The sequence below is a fragment of the Mustelus asterias genome, chromosome 24 (genome assembly GCF_964213995.1).
Source record: "Mustelus asterias chromosome 24, sMusAst1.hap1.1, whole genome shotgun sequence".
NCBI lineage: Eukaryota > Metazoa > Chordata > Chondrichthyes > Carcharhiniformes > Triakidae > Mustelus > Mustelus asterias.
Window position 1 is genome coordinate 56,032,726 of NC_135824.1, and position 12,707 is coordinate 56,045,432.

Here is a 12,707-nt window from a genome sequence, read left to right on the forward strand (position 1 = left end):
TGTCTGCGTGGGTTTCCTCCGGGTGCTCCGGTTTCCTCCCACAGTCCAAAGATGTGCGGGTTAGGTTGATTGGCCAGGTTAAAAATTGCCCCTGAGATGCGTAGGTTAGAGGGATTAGCGGGTAAATATGTGGGGATAGGGCCTGGGTGGGATTGTGGTCGGTGCAGACTCGATGGGCCGAATGGCCTCCTTCTGCACTGTAGGGTTTCTATGATCATGTTCACATCCCACCAGAAGGCTGCTTCAGTGAGGTGGCTGTGTGGGATTTAGGCCGGTAACTTTCTCACGGCCGGACAGAAAGATCTCATCTCGCCCGACCTTGGGATTCTAATGCAAGCCTGGCTGCTTCCCCAATCCTCTGGTCCTGCACTCACAGCCCAATCATCCCTCCACTCGCCGACCCACACTCGTTCCCCGTCAAACAACACCTCGATTTTATAATCCCCACCAAATACCAACCCCTCCCTCCCCCTCCCCCTCCCTATCCCCCTTCCCTATCCCCGTGTAACTTCCTCCAGCCCCCACAAACCTCCGCAATCTCTGCACTCCTCTAACTCCGGCCTCTTGAGCATTCCTCGATTTAATTGCTCTGCCATTGGTGGCCGTGCCTTCAGATGCCTGGAACCCCCCGGGTTCCCTCCCTCCACCTCCCCACCTCGATCTCTACCTCGCTCTCTCCTCTTCTGAGATGTCCCTCTGGCTCAGTATCCGTTTTTGGTCTATAATGCTGCTGTGAAGCACTTAGAAATGTTTCCTTACCTTTAGGTTGCTATATAAATGCAAATTGTTGTTAAGCTGTTGTTGTCATCCAGCAACGAGTCCATAGATTCCCTCCAAGGCAGAAGGAGGCCATTTGGCCCCTCAGGTCTGCGCCAACCACCCCGACAGAACATTTTACCCAGGCCCTTTCCCCGTAACCCCACGCATTAACCCCACCGTGCCACCACTTGATGTTCCCTTATCAGCCACCTTAAAGGAAGGCCAAGGATCGGCATGGTGGCACAGTGGTTAGCGCTGCTGCCTCACAGCGCCAGGGACCCCAGTTCGATTCCTGGCTTGGGTCGCTGTCTGTGCGGAGTCTGCACGTTCTCCCCATGTCTGTGTGGGTTTCCTCCGGGTGCTCTGGTTTCCTCCCACAATCCGAAAGACATGCTGGTTAGGGTACATTGACCGTGCTAAATTCTCCCTCAGTGTACCCCGAACAGGTGCCGGAGTGTGGCGACTAGGGGATTTTCACGGTAACTTCATTGCAGTGTTAATGTAAGCCGACTTGTGACACTAATAAATAAACTTTAACTTTAAATTGCCCCTTAGTGTGCAAAGATGTGTAGGTTAGGTGGATTGGCCGTGTTAAATTGCCCCTTAGTGTGCAAAGATGTGCAGGTTAGGTGGATTGGCCATGCTAAATTGCCCCTTAGTGTCAGGGGGACTGGCTAGGATGAAAATGTGGTGTTACGGTAATAGAGCCTGGGTGGGATTGTTGTCGGTGCAGACTCGATGGGCCAAATGGCCTCCTTCTGCACTGTAGGGATTCTATGGGCGGGGCTTTACGGATTCGCTTGACCCAAAACTGGAAAATCCCACCCGGGGTCGCCGGACCTTCCCATTGTCCACCCCTCGCCCACTCCGATTCCCGTGGCGGGCGGGGCAGTAAAATTCCTTAGAGTTTTGGATGTAACACACACTCCTCTGTTCCACATACTTTCTGGAAGCTTCTCCTCCCTTTCTTCTCAAAGGCCAGTGAACTAAAGTGGGTGCAGCCTGAGCTGTGTTGATGTTGTCAGACCATGAAGTTTATTTATTAGTCACAAGTCGACTCAAATTAACACTGCAATGAAGTTACTGTGAAAATCCCCTGGTCGCCACACTCCGGGGCCTGTTCGGGGTACACTGAGGGAGAATTTAGCACGGTCAATGTACCCTAACCAGCACGCCTTTCCGACTGTGGGAGGAAACCGGAGCACCCGGAGGAAACCCACGCAGACACGGGGAGAACGTGCAAACTCCACAGAGACAGTGACCCGAGGCCGGAATCGAACCCGGATTCCTGCCAGTGGTGCTAACCACTGTGCCACCGTGCTGCCCAAAAATAGAGTTTATTGGAGTTTAAATGTTTGTCTGTGCCTTTCTATCAATAAAGTATAATGCCCAAACCATGGGGGTTGCCATAACACTGATTGCACGCATTTGCTGAAGCGTTTGTCTTGTGGTTAGACATTACTGAAGCACTCTAAACAATACAAGCCTGCCGTAAAACCCTTCAAACTGGAACGCAGTGAGATCAAACAGCACAATACACAATACAACAGCACATAGCGTGATTTATCTCCACACCTTCAGCAGACACAGTAACAGTGTAATAGCTTGTTGAAGAAATTCTTCCCAATGTCACGCCGCGTTCTGTGTTAATCTGCTTTTCCAGCTCTCTGCCCAAGGGCAGTTCCTCGGCGATTGTTGAGCTGAGACAAGCTGCCCTGTGAGTCTTGCTGCAAGGTAGGGTGCAGAGGCAGACTCTGAACCCATCTCAGCCAGAGGCAGGGATTGAACCCGCTCCTGTTGGCGCCAATCTGACCCTGTGCTGGGCGCCTAGCTATCGAGCCACCCCCCCCCCCCCCCCCCCCCCCCGCCCGCCACTCTCTCCCACCCTCTGTGGGGTAGGGTGGGGAATCTGTCTTCTGAGGGAGGCTAGTTTGCTGATCTCGTAAGTAAGTGCGTATCACTGTTTCTCTTCCTTCAGCCAGTGAGATACATACGCGCCGTTATATTATGGGACGGCACGGTGGCACAGTGGTTAGCACTACTGCCTCACAGCGCCAGGGACCCAGGTTCGATTCCAGCCTTGGGTCACTGCCTGTGTAGAATTTGCACGATCTCCCCGTGTCTGCGTGGGTTTCCTCCGGGTGCTCCAGTTTCCTCCCACAGTCCAAAGATGTATAGGTTAGGTGGATTGGCCGTGCTAAATTGTCCCTCCAAAGATGTGTAGGTTAGGTGGATTGGCCGTGCTAAATTGCCCCTTAGTGTTCAAAGATGTGCAGGTTAGGTGGATTGGCCATGCTAAATTGCCCCTTGGTGTTCAAAGATGTGCAGGTTAGGTGGATTGGCCATGCTAAATTGCCCCTTAGTGTCCAAAGATGTGCAGGTTAGGTGGATTGGCCATGCTAAATTGCCCCTTAGTGTCCAAAGATGTGCAGGTTAGGTGGATTGGCCATGCTAAATTGCCCCTTAGTGTTCAAAGATGTGCAGGTTAGGTGGATTGGCCATGCTAAATTGCCCCTTAGTGTTCAAAGATGTGTAGGTTAGGTGGATTGGCCATGCTAAATTGCCCCTTCGTGTTCAAAGATGTGTAGGTTAGGTGGATTGGCCATGCTAAATTGCCCCTTAGTGTCCAAAGATGTGTAGGTTGGGTGGATTGGCCATGCTAAATTGCCCCTTAGTGTCCAAAGATGCATAGCTAAAATGGATTGGTCATGCTAAATTAGGGGATTAGCAGGTGGGGTTACAGGGATTGGGCCTGGGTGGGATTGTGGTCAGTGCAGACTCGATGGGTCGAATGGTCTCCTTCTGCACTGTAGGGATTCTATGATTCTATGAAGGCTGCGATACAAATGCAATTTCTTTTCCAGAGCCCTGGTGGGTACGGGATGTGACTGGAAGTCCCACGTTCCGCGGAGGTGCCATTTCATCCCGTCTTGACTCTTTCTTTACCTTACAGATGACAGCGTTTCGGCAGCGAGCAGTATGGATGTTGACGACCGCATCTCTTACCTCGAGCAGCGGATGCAGCTGCAGGACGATGAGATTCAGGTTCTGAAGGCCGCCCTCGCGGACGTGGTCCGCCGACTGGCCCATGCCGAGGAGCAGCACACCTTGCTGAATAAAAGAGCGCCCAGCAGAGGTACAAGAACGCGAGAACTCGGAGCAGGAGTCGGCCAGAGTTCCTTCCGAACCGACCGCCCTTCGCTCTGTTAGGCCCGACCCTAAACCTTGTCATCAAACCCGCCGTTGTTGTCTGGCGTACAGACCTCTACCTCGCAGAGGCTGAGCGCCAACTCTCGGACGCTTCCCCCTTACCTCCCCCTGGACCCCATGACCCCAACCAACGAACATTGAGTGTTCCCAGGGCTGTCAACGACCTCATCTCCTCCGGAGATCTTCCCTCCACAGCCTCCAACCTCATAGTCTCCCAATCCCGGACAACCCCCTTCTACCCCTTTCCCAAAATCCACAAACAGTTGGCAATCTGATTCATAAATGCATAAACTGCATTTATTACCTCATTGGGCCGTAGCCTTAGGAGGACTTACCAAGACATATCAAATTATATTCGCAGGCATATGTTATGTAATTTAGTCTGACGGTGGCATATTTGGAAGGCGATAGGGGAGGCGATGGCCTAGTGGTATTACCGCTGGACCAGAAAATCTGGGGGACCCGGGTTCGAATCCCGTCACGGGAGCTGGTGGAATTTGAATTCAATAAAAAATATCTGGAATTAAGAATCTACTGATGACCATGAAACCATTGTCGGAAAAACCCATCTGGTTCACGGATGTCCCTTTAGGGAAGGAAATCTACCATCCTTATTTGGTCAGGCCTATATGTGACTTCAGGACCAGAGCAATGTGGTTGACTCTCCAATGCCCTCCAAGGGCAACTAGGGATGGGCAATAAATGCTGGCCCAGCCAGCGACGCCCATGTCAATTCTCATAAAAACCCATCTGGTTCACTAATGTCCCTTTCGGGAAGGAAATCTGCCGTCCTTACCCGGTCTGGCCTACATGTGACTCCAGAGCCACAGCATTGTGGCTGACTCTCAATTGCCCTCCAAGGGCAACTAGGGATGGGCAATAAATGCTGGCCCAGCCAGCGACGCCCATGAGCCACGAATGAATTTAAAAAAGGCCCATTGTGTCTGCCTGTTCCTGCTCCGCCGGACTCACTTCCTCTTATTTTGACTCCATTCTCTCTCCTCTGGTCCAGTCCCTTCCCACCTACAGCCGCGATTCCACCGATTCCCTACGCCATATCAACAACTTCCAGTTCCCCCGGCCCCACCGGACATCTCACTATAGATGTCCAATCCCTCTGCACCTCCATTCCCCACCAAGATGGCGTCAAAGCTCTTCACTTCTTCCTCAAACAAAGGCCTGAACAATCCCCATCCATCACCACTCCCCCCCCGTCTGCCTGAACTGTTTCTCTCACTCAACAATTTCCCCTTTAACTCGGCTCACTTCCTCCAAATAGCTCTGACGAAGGGTCATCCAGACTCGAAACGTTGCCTCTATTCTCTCTCCACAGCTGCTGTCAGACCTGCTGAGATTTTCCAGCTTCTTTTCTGTTTTTGTAGCAGGATTGGCCATCTGGCCCCTCGAGCCTGCTCCGCCATTCAATAAGACCATGGCTGATCTTTTCGTGGACTCAGCTCCACTTACCCGCCCGCTCACCATAACCCTTAATTCCTTTACTGTTCAAAAATTTATCTATCCTTGCCCTAAAAACATTCAATGAGGTAGCCTCAACTGCTTCACTGGGCAGGGAATTCCACAGATTCACAACCCTTTGGGTGAAGAAGTTCCTCCTCAACTCAGTCCTAAATCTGCTCCCCCTTATTTTGAGGCCATGCCCCCTAGTTCTAGTTTCACCCGCCAGTGGAAACAACTTCCCTGCTTCTATCTTATCTATTCCCTTCATAATCTTATATGTTTCTATAAGATCTCCCCTCATTCTTCTGAATTCCAATGAGTATAGCCCCAGTCTACTCAGTCTCTCCTCATAAGCCAACCCTCTCAACCCCGGGATCAACCTAGTGAATCTCCTCTGCACCCCCTCCAGTGCCAGTATATCCTTTCTCAAGTAAGGAGACCAAAACTGTACACAGTACTCCAGGTGTTGGCTCACCAGCACCTTATACAGCTGCAACATAACCTCCCTGTTTTTAAACTCCATCCCTCTGGCATTAAAGGACAAAATTCCATTTGCTTTCTTAATTACCTGCTGGACCTGCAAGCCAACCTTTTGTGATTCATGCACAAGGACACCCAGGTCCCTCTGCACAGCAATGGAAGGGATTATTGCTCTCTCCGCCCCCTCAGTCCTAGGAGGGGGCTGTTGGGAAAATTTGGAGTGTCATTAAAAGTCAACAGTTCTCCAGATTTTCCTGCTCTCGCCCACAATAATACCCGCCAGTGTCGGCCAGGAAGATAGTGCAGTCTAGATTGAGCTATACTGGCTGTTACCAGCTGGCGGCATGGTGGCACAGTGGTTAGCAGTGCCGCCTCACAGCGCCAGAGACCCAGGTTCAATTCCAGCCTCAGGTCACTGTCTGTGTGGAGTTTGCACGTTCTCCCCGTGTCTGCGTGGGTTTCCTCCGGGTGCTCCAGTTTCCTCCCACAGTCCAAAGATGTGCAGGTTAGGTGGATTGGCCATGCTAAATTGCCCCTTAGTGTCATGGGGTTAGGAGGGTAAATATGGGGTTACGGGGATTAGGACCTGGGTGGCATTGTTGCTGGTGCAGGCTTGATGGGCCAAATGGCCTCCATCTGCACTGTAGAGTCTCTGAGTACCAGCCTCCCTGACTAAAATGATTGACTGTTCTTCATGTGCCAACCTAGTAGAAACATAGACACATAAAAAACTGGTGCAGGTGTCGGCCATTTGACCCTTCGAGCCTGCTCCACCATTCAATATGATTATGGCTGATCATACACTTTCAGTATCGCACTCCCGCTTTCCCTCCAGACCCCTTGATCCCTTTAGCCGCCAGGGCCACGTCCAGCACCCTCTTGAACCAATCTAACGAACCGGCCCCAGCAGCTTTCTGTGGTAGAGAATTCCACAGGTTCACAACTCCCTGAGTGAAGAAATTCTTCCTCATCTCAGTCCTGAATGGCTTACCCCTTATTCTTAGACTGTGACCCCTCGATCTCCACTTCCCCAACATCGGGAACATTCTTCCCGCATCTAGCCTGTCCAGTCCCCTTGGGATTTTATATGTTTCCATGAGATTCTGGTTTGGTCGCACCTGGAGGAGTCATGGGCATCACACCTTCGAAAGGACATATTGACTTTGGTTGGAGCGCAGTGTGATTCACCAGAATGATATTGTGGTGCATTGAAAATTACATTGCCCATTCTGTCCCCCTTAGGCTACCATACACACATGTAGAACATAGAACATAGAACATTACAGCGCAGTGCAGGCCCTTCGGCCCTCGATGTTGCGCTGACCTGTGAAACCAATCTAAAGCCCATCTAACCTACACTATTCCAATATCATCCATATGTTTATCCAATGACCATTTAATTGCCCTTAATGTTGGCGAGTCCACTATTGTTGCAGGCAGGGCATTCCACGTCCTTACTACTCTCTGAGTAAAGAACCTACCTCTGACATCTGTCCTATATCTATCACCCCTCAAGTTAAAGCTATGTCCCCTTGTGCTAGCCATCACCATCCGAGGAAAAAGGCTCTCAGTATCCACCCTATCTAATCCTCTGATCATCTTGTATGCCTCTATTAAGTCACCTCTTAATCTTCTTCTCTCTAACGAAAACAGCCTCAAGTCCTCCAGCCTTTCCTCATAAGACCTTCCCACCATATCAGGCAACATCCTGGTAAATCTCCTCTGCACCCTTTCCAATGCTTCCACATCCTTCCTATAATGCGGCGACCAGAACTGTACGCAATACTCCAAGTGCGGCCGCACCAGAGTTTTGTACAGCTGCAACATGACCTCATGGCTCCGAAACTCAATCCCTCTCCCAATAGAAGCTAACACACCGTACGCCTTCTTAACAACCCTATCAACCTGGGTGCCAACTTTCAGGGATCTATGCACATGGACACCAAGATCTCTCTGCTCACCCACACTACCATGTATCTTACCATCAGCCCAGTACTCTGTATTCCTGCTACTCCTTCCAAAGTGAATCACCTCACACTTTTCCGCAGAGGGAGTCTAATAGATCCATGGTTAACAGCTGGTGCCGTTCGAATTCTGAAAGTTTTAGGAAGGGTGTGAGGGTCCCTGAGAGGGTACAGAGGGAGATTTACCAGAACGGATCCAGGGAAGGGGGGAGGGGGGGGGGGTGAATTTTAGCCCGGTGGTTAGGGTTGGGAGAAGCTGGGATTGTTCCCCTTGGAGCGAAGGAAGTTGAGGAGGGATTTGATAGAGGCAGACAAGATTAGGAAAGGTTTAGATAAGGTAGAGACAGAAAAGCTGTTCCCATTGGCGGATGGCCCATGGACTGGGGAAGGTGGAATTAAAATTCTGGGCAAGGGATGCTTTGGAGAGAAAGCGGGAGTGGGATGATCAGCCATAATCATATTGAATGATGGAGCAGGCTTGAAGGGCCAAATGGCCTACTCCTGTACCAGTTTTCAATGTGTCTGTTTCTACTAGGTTGGCATATGAAGAACAGTCAGTCATTTTAGTCAGGGAGACCGGTAGACAGGACATTTTTATGCAACAAGGGGTAATGATTTAATTTGATCTGATTTGATTTATTATTGTCACATGTATTATTATACATTGAAAAGTATTGTTTCTTGCGTGCTATACAGACAAAGCATACCGTTCATAGAGAAGGAAAGGAGGGAGTGCAGAATGTAGTGTTACAGTCATAGCTAGGGTGTAGAGAAAGATCAACTTAATGAAAGGTAGGTAGGTCCATTCAAAAGTCTGACAGCAGCAGGGAAGAAGCTGTTCTTGAGTCGGTTGATACATGGCCTCAGACTCTTGTATCTTTTTCCCGATGGAAGATAGTGGAAGAGACAATGTCCGGGGCACATGGGGTCCTTAATTTGTCGAGATAGCGGGAAGTGTAGACAGAGTCAATGGGTGTGAGGCTGGTTTGTGTGATGGATTGGGCGTCGTTCAAGACCCTTTGTAGTTTCTTGAGGTCTTGGGCAGAGCAGGAGCCCAGACCAAGCTGTGATACAGCCAGAAAGAATGCTTTCTATGGTGCATCTGTCAAAGTTGGTGAGAGTCGTAGCGGACATGCCAAATTTCCTTAGTCTTCTGAGAAAGTAGAGGCGTTGGCGGGTGTACCAAGATGTGCAGGTTAGGTGGATTGGCCATACTAAATTGCCCCTCAGTGTTCAAAGATGTGCAGGTTAGGTGGATTGGCCATGCTAAATTGCCCCTTAGCGTCCCAAGAAGTGTAGATTTCGTGGATTGGCCAGGCTAAATTGCCCCTTAGTGTCCAAAGATGTGTAGGTTGGGTGGTTTGGCCATGACAAATTGCCCCTTAGTGTCCAAAGATGTGTAGGTTGGGTGGTTTGGCCACGCTAAATGTGTGGGGTCACAGGGATAGGGCGGGAGGGAGAGGGCCTGGGTGAGAGACTCTGTCAGAGAGTCGGTGCAGACTCGACGGGCTGTGTAGCCTCCCTCTGCACTGCAGGAATTCGATGATTATATCAGCGAGATTTACATTCCTGCACCCCTGACAATGGAAGATAAGAGAGATAATTAGAGTTAATTAAGAAATTATACTGGTGACAGGTGCTGCATTGTGCCGACGTCGAGACTACAATGCGTGACCACGGTTATGAAAAATGATTAAAAGAAAGATAAAACACAAAATATTAAAAGGATTGAATAATTATCAACATTTGAATGTACAAATAATTACTGGGCGTTGCAAGATGTGGATCACCTTAGTTTACAGAATAAAAATGCGAGGCCTCCTACACTCTGCATTTCGTGCTGTGGCCTTTCAATCCTGTGTCTCCGGCTTGTTAAACCCTCAATCATTTCCATACAATTCATGAGTTTGACAAGTAGGACATTGGGCTGTCTTGTGTTCTACTTGTTCTGCTTCTCATTTGCTTATTCTCAGTAGATTATTGTGCTGATTTCAAAACACTCATTAGAATGTCCCAGATTAACCTGTTGTTCTGCATGTTTGTTAATGGTTAATCACTGGGGGGTGGCACGGTGGCACAGTGGGTTAGCACTGCTGCCTCGAGGCGCCAGGGACCCGGGTTCGATTCCCGGCTTGGGTCACTGTCTGTGTGGAGTTTGCACGTTCTCCCCGTGTCTGCGTGGGTTTCCTCCGGGTGCTCCGGTTTCCTCCCGCACTCCAAAGATGTGCAGGTTAGGTGGATTGGCCGTGCTAAATTGATCGTAGTGTCAGGGCATTCGCAGGGTAAAGATGTGGGGTTAGGGGAATAAGGCCTGGGTGGGATTGTGTAGAGTGCAGACATGATGGGCCGAATGGCCTCCTTCTGGGACTGTAGGGATTCTATGATTCTATGAACAGTTCAAGTCACCGTAGACCCAGATGACCAGAGGCTGCTCTCCCCTTAGAGGGGGAGAGCTGACCGGTGATGATTTAACCCGAGGGTCACCACACCTCAGGTGAGGGGCAAGGTTGCGAAGGCAGGGCCTTCATGGATAACCTCATGCTGTTGGAATTGAACCCCATGCTGTTGGAGTAACTCCGCATCATTAAGTTTATTTATTTGTGTCACAAATAGGCTTATATTAACACTGCAATGAAGTTACTGTGAAGATCCCCTAGTCGCCACACTCCGGCGCCTGTTCGGGTACACTGAGGGAGAATTTAGCACGGCCAATGCAACCCTAACCAGCACGTCTTTCGGTCTGCGGGAGGAAACCGGAGCACCCGGAGGAGACCCACGCAGACATGGGGAGAACGTGCAAACTCCGCACGGACATTGACCCAAGCCGGGAATCGAACCCGGGTCCCTGGCGCTGTGAGGCAGCAGCGCTAACCACTGGGCCACCCCGTCCGACACTGAGGTGACATCAGTGGCAGAGTTCAACCGTAAGAAATTAAGAGAGAAAAGCTTCCATTTTCTCCCGAGAGAGATGCTTGCATGATAGTGATGTCATAGAAACGTAGAAGATAGGAGGAGGCCATTCAGCCCTTTGAATCTGCCCCGCCATTCGCTACAGATCATCCAACTCAATAGCCCAATCACTGGACTAGTAATCCATTGTGCCACCGTGCCGCCAATAACCAGCCGCTGACTCTCATGGAATCCCAATAGTGCAGAAGGAGGCTATTTGGCCCATCGAGTCTTCACTGACCACAATCCCACCCAGGCCCTATCCCTGTAACTCCACATATTTACCTTGCTAATCCCCCTGACACTAAGGGTCAATTTAGCACGGCCAATCCACCTAACCCGCACATCTTTGGACTGCGGGAGGAAACCCACGCAGATACGGGGACAACGTGCAAACTCCGCACAGACCTTGACCCGAGACTGGAATTGAACCCGGGTCCCTGGCGTTGTGAGGCAGCAGTGCTGACCACTGTGCCACCGTGCCGCCCCCGAGTCGGGTTAGCTCGGTTGGCTGGATGGTTGGTGAGTGATGCAGAGTGATGCCAACAGCGCAGGTTCAATTCCAGCCCCGGCTGATGTTAGCCATGAAGGCCCCACCTCCTCAACCTTGCCTCTCGTCCGAGGTGTGGTGACCCTCGGGTTAATTCAGCCCTCCCCCGTCAAAGGGTCATCTGGGACAGTGGCCACTTTGCCTTTTTATTTATAACAGGAAAATGTCTACACTTCCATTTTTGGCAGTGATTAATCATTTACCTGGGGCAGCGCTCCGAAAGCTAGTGGCTTTTGCTACCAAATAAACCTGTTGGACTTTAACCTGGTGTTGTAAGACTTCTTACTGTGCCCACCCCAGTCCAACGCCAGCATCTCCACCTCATGGAGATGTTAGGGACCTGGTTGGGGGGGAGGGGAGCTGAGAAGGAGGGCATAGCATCACCTCCAGATGTGGAGCAGAGGGAGATTGGGGAAGTCTCCAGTACTCTAGAAGCACACACATCTGGAATACTGTGAACAGTTTTGGTCCCCTTATCTAAGGAAAGATATACTGGAATTAGAGGCAGTCCAGAAAAGGTACACTCGGTCAATCCTGGGTATGGAGGGATTTTCTTATGAGGAGAGGTTGCGTAGGTTGGGGCCTGTATTCATCGGAGTTTAGAAGAATGAGAGGCAACCTTATAAAAAAATAGAAGATAGGAGCGGGAGGAGGCCATTCGGCCCTTCGAGCCTGCTCCGCCATTCATCACCATCATGGCTGATCATCCAACTCAATAGCCTCATCCTGCTTTCTCCCCATAACCTTTGATCCCGTTCACCCCAAGTGCTATATCCAGCCGCCTCTTGAATACATTCAAGATTTTGACATCAACTCCTTCCTGTGGTAATGAATTCCACAGGCTCACCACTCTTTGGGTGAAGAAATGTCTCCTCACCTCCGTCCTAAATGGTCTACCCCGAATCCTCAGACTGTGACCCCTGGTTCTGGATTCCCCCACCATCGGGAACATCCTCCCTGCATCTACCCTGTCTAGTCCTGTTAGAATTTTATAAATCTCTATGAGATCCTCCCCCGTCATTCGTCTGAACTCCAGTGAAAACAATCCTAACCTAGTCAATCTCTCCTCATACATCAGTCCCGCCATCCCCGGAATCAGCCTGGTAAACCTTCGCTGCACTCCCTCGAGAGCAAGAACATCCTTCCTCAAAAAAGGAGACCAAAACTGCACACAATACTCTAGGTGTGGCCTCACCAAGGCCCTGTATAATTGCAACAACACATCCCTGCTCCTGTAGTCGAAACCTCTCGCAATGAAGGCCAACATACCATCTGCCTTCTTTACCCCCTGCTGCACCTGCATGCTTACCTTCAGCGACTGGTGCACAAGGACACCC